The sequence below is a fragment of the Haemaphysalis longicornis genome, unplaced genomic scaffold (assembly GCF_048455015.1).
Source record: "Haemaphysalis longicornis isolate Haplotype H1 unplaced genomic scaffold, Haemaphysalis longicornis Haplotype H1 scaffold_4, whole genome shotgun sequence".
Lineage (NCBI taxonomy): Eukaryota > Metazoa > Arthropoda > Arachnida > Ixodida > Ixodidae > Haemaphysalis > Haemaphysalis longicornis.
This window is the reverse complement of record NW_027526361.1, coordinates 155,232,070-155,237,035: the sequence shown is the minus strand read 5'-3', so window position 1 is coordinate 155,237,035 and position 4,966 is coordinate 155,232,070.

Sequence of the window (4,966 nt, the reverse complement as noted above, 5' to 3'; positions counted from 1 at the left end):
TGTAGTCGAAAAGGGAAGATAAAATTCTAGAGTGGAGCGAAAGTAATGAAGTTTTAATGATAAACCACGAAATCTCAGTGAAAAGGAGGTCGTACAAGTCCCATATTGTTTTCCATCACTCAAACAACAATATCATCTCGCCAACCTGTCAACAGTGCGACAGTTCGTATCTTCGAAAGGCCACTTCACCGAAGCACTTAAACTGCTGTAAACTATGCTGCAGTTCTGCAGCGACGCTTTTACCTTGAAAAATTGTACTTCGTTTGTGTTGTGGCTAGGTGGGCCTAAAGGAGCCAGTTTTTGGGCGCTGAGAACCTCGCACCACAAGCCCCGGCCACACCTAACCAGGTGGTATTTTTCTCACGCTGAATTTAAATCTTTTGGAACCTTGCAAAATATATTCTCGAGTAAATTTATCAAGCGAACCAACCACGCTTCACTGAAACTTGATATCATTAATAACTGTTCACAAGGGAAACCTGAACCAAATTGTTTGTCCAAATTAATTGCTTCAAAAACTGCTGTGGTAATTAACGGACTAATTGTAAAACGTTTCGGCGTGTACGGAAGGTTGGGGAGTCTGGTAGCAGTATTAAAAACGAAGAGAAGAAAGAAGAAGGCGCTTCATGTAACAGGCACAAATAGACGACTAGGCAGAACTGCATTGTTAGCCTATTAGGCGTTAGCATAAGTATGGTGGGTCTTGTGCGAGGCCCCCTTCATAGCTGCCGGCCAGCTTCTGAAGCTCAGTTGGCGTCTGGCAATGACCAATAATGAGAAAGTCAGAAATAAACGTTTGTCCTTGCCTTTTAGGGACGCAATTATTGCATTCGTAATGATCATTATATATTATAGCATGGCCTGCGGTCATGGAACCAAGAGGTCTAATGCCTAGCTGCATGTAAAAGGGTCCGTGGAAGCGGGAACCTAAACTACTACTGCGGGCACGCTTTGTAGCAACAACGTTAGGTGCTCTTCACTTATTCCATCCGTTTTTACAGTGGTGTCTTGAATTCGACCTTAGGATTTACAGCCTTAGCTATAAGTTAATCCTGTGTCAACTCTGACTGTGAGTAAAATTATAAGTTTAAGCCTGCTGCATACAAAAGAATGGTCAGTGTGTTTAAAAACCCCTGCCAATAGCTCTGCATTTATATCCTCGATTGAAATTGTCTGCCGCTTGTGACCTGAGCCCGAAAACAGTCTTCACAACGTTTCAGTAGGGTGAATCGAGGCGTGGAACTACTAGAAAATCCTAACACGTTTCTATGCCTTGAAACGAGCGGAGGTAGATTCCCCCAGCGCACACGCAACGGAAACTGGCTTCCTCTGCCCGTTCCACCCCCGACCCTGATCTTTTCAGCACGTTGTTTATCTTCGTATGCGCAAAAAACGTTAGCTGGTGAAACTTCTGGCGAATTTCCAGCCATGCAAGTTTAGCGCAACGAAGGACAGCTGTTGGAGAGACGGTGCGTCTGTATCTGTTAAAAATGAAGCATACAGCCTTCCGCTGTATTTGTTAAAAAAAGATGTTTTGTTTGTATTGGGGAGCCACACTATGTTCGCATACTCAAGCATCGGCCTGATAAGCTGACGTATTCGAGTAATTTTGTGTTGCAAATCGCGTGGTTTAGGGTTCGTTTTAGGTAACACAGCTTGTTGAACGCGCACATTCTTTATGTGTGCAGTCCAGCTAAGGTCCGAGGAAATATTCATCCACAACTATTTTTACTCTGTGATATTTTTCAAGAGGTTCTCGCAGAACCCACAAGGAAAACTAAGAATCAATTCGTTTTTTGATACTAGCATTGATACGGTTTTGTTTGGATTAATCATCATTGACCTGTCCCGACACCACAGGGCAGTGCAATTCAGCGCATTGTTCAATTTATTCTGGTCATCGAGAGTTTTTATCTGTTGGTAGAACATGCAGTCGGTTGCAAACAGCTTAACGTTCGCGTCAAGAACGTTTGCTAAATCATTTATAAAAACTAAAAATGATACTGGAGCTAAAACAGAACCCTGTGGAACCCCTGGGGTGACAGGGGTAAGTGAAAAGTGTGGTAGTTACCGTAGAAACTAAAGGGTAAATATAACAGTAGCTACGTACCTTAACCTCACGGAAACTACGAACTGAAAACTAATGGGCACTTAAATCGACCCCATGCCTGCTTCGCATACTACTCATGGTTCCCCTATGGGAAGATGGTGTAATTTTTTTTGTCGTAACCCACATAAAACCCTCAGACGCCATGCCATCCTCCACAGTAGCACACACTTAGTCGTGATCCCGCTGTCCGCTGAATCATTACGGATTCTCTCGAGAGTAAATTTTGATGTTATTCCATGCCTAAATATCACAGGGTTAGATAAATATTTCTTTCGAAGCAAAAGTGTCCGAGTATTCGAATGTTAGCGCATCTATATGGCACCCACGATAGCAAGTCAACTTGCCATTTTAGCTCATTAGAGACTTTTTTTGATTTATGGTTGTTTATTTTACTTTCTAGTCGAAATATATTCAGAAAAAGAATAACCGAAGCGGCTGTCCACTCGCGGTAAGACGCGCCCACAAAAGTGATGGCTCTGCGGTAAAACCTGTCTCTTTGAGCATCGGAGCTTTTGCAGCGGTGCTAAAGAAAACATATTGTCTCGTTGGGGAAGAGTGAAACAAACGAAAGGTGATTAACGATCAAGAGCGATCTATTCCCGGTACACAAAAGGCGGTCATCCCAGAGCTCGCGCAAGGTATGCGTGAGTCGCTTCGCTAGGACATCGTAAGTCTTGGCTCAAGGCACGGTGCGGCATAGGATACCTGAGTACCGCAACAGCATAACGAATAACAGCATTCTGTAGCTGCATGGATCCCATGATATTTTCCCAAACGTATAAAGTAAAACCTCTCCGTACTTGAGTTTTCGTTTTAATTTGCGCATATGTCGTTATGTTCGGTACAGTGCACTTCTAAAAACTGTAAATGTAAATATTTGCTTGTTCTGTAGGAATTAACGTTTACGGCATGTAGCCGCCTGATTCTTTCACCTGCAGTCATGAATTTATCAGCTCTGCTGCAGCTTTAATCATTTTCATTCTTTTAGGTTCATTTTTTTAGTGACCATGTGAAATGTTACCCAGAGTGATATACTCGTTGTACTACATGCACCCAAAAGTGCCCCTTAGCAAGATGTGACAGTTTGCAAATTTTCTCGAAAGCCTTTAGTAAATTTGGCTTGTAGCGGTGGAACACTCTGCCCATGCTGCAGGACATAGCCTCTCTTTGCGCTTTTAGAGTAAGAAAAAAATTAAACGAAGCGCCAGGCTTTTTCTATGTTTTTGTTTACCCATACTTCACATGTAGCACAGCTGGCGATGGAGGCATAAAAAAATTTTGCTTTTCTTCTGAATTTTTTTTTTACAGATTGGGGAAGCTAATGCACTCTAAATGCACCAGAAGGAAAGGATGTGAGGTGCAACGGCGCCGACAGCCACTTTGGCCGCCGTAATGGAAGGCGTAAAATTCGTGGTCCCAACCAGAGGGCTAGGCGAAGTCGTCGCCGTCGTCGCGAAAGTGGGAGAACAGTTTTTCCGTGTTCCGCCAAGCGGTCAAAATATCTCCGCCCGTAATCACCAGTAGCTTTAGTGCGGTGCACTTTTGGCATGCCGCAGGACACTTGTTTTACGGCCGACTGAGCAGCTACTCACTTCCCATCAGGCAGCCGCGATAAAAAAAAATGTTTTCAAGTTTTGCAGTAGTTTCTATGTTTTTGGAGGTAGCAGGTAGATGGAAAATTTGGAATGATTCAAAAATAGCTTTTAGTTTCTTGTTAAATGTTGCGATAGCGTTCTCTGCTTTGGAATTCTTAATACTGGCTCTTGTGGGTTTTACCGTACAACCTGGTAGTACTTTTCGACCGGTGAGACGTAATTTGAAGCTTTTGTCCTGCCCGAAAGCAGGGTATGTTTCATTTCTTTCGGTCGTCTCCGGCTTTATTAGAAATTTCCTAGTGAAAATGCGGATTCGCTGAAAATACACATTACTGCTGATATCTGAGGTAGCCTTAGGGCGAATATGCCGAGCTCGAACGTTACTCATTCAGCCGGCAATAACAGTGAAGTTAAGAATACGCATTATTGGTAACACTAACTAACGTAAGAGAAAGATGTCACTTTTCTGCCACGTTTCCAAGAATGTGTGATAACAAGGACAAAGCAAAAAGGGAACAGGAATACCTCGGAATGAAATTACTGCATTGCAACTTGAGCCCTGAAGAAAAGCGGGTAATGTAAGATTTCTTCAAAAAATGTCCCGTTATGCGGGTTTCTTGCCCTGACAGAGGATAGTAGGAGAAGCAGAGAAGTGGCAAAAGGATCGGTGGTCAAGTCGAATGTCTCGCGCACTTGACGAGCTTCACGCCGACGACGATGCCGCTGCGGTGGCTGACCATGTTGAACACCCCTCGTCGTCATCTGCACAATCCCAGTGGTCAGTCCCCTTAAGTGGGCGCACGCTAATCACAAGGCCAATGCTGACCGTTGCTATGGCCGCGTAGCTTACACATTGTTGCGTAGTGCTCTCAAGGAGGCTTCAAGCAACTTGCTCATCTTTCGCACTACAGTTCAAATATGTAAGCATGAATGACCGGAGTCCGAAGTGGAATAAAAACGACAACGAAATGGGATTCTCCTTAACCTGAACTGTTGAGGAGTGAAAACTCAAGTGCACAAAGTTACACCATAATTACATCTACTGGTACCTATCTGGTAATATTTAGGAATTGGGGTTAGGTACTTTTGTCGCCGATACTGAAGCTTGCTCAACCCTTTTCATGACTGTATTAAAGATACGCACACATAATAAATAGGGGTTAGATCTAGTTCCAAGCTTATTAGAGTGCTTTTCATTCAATGTCGATGGCCAGACTGCGAAATATATTCACTGTTTGGTAATTCATTTTTACACGTTGTC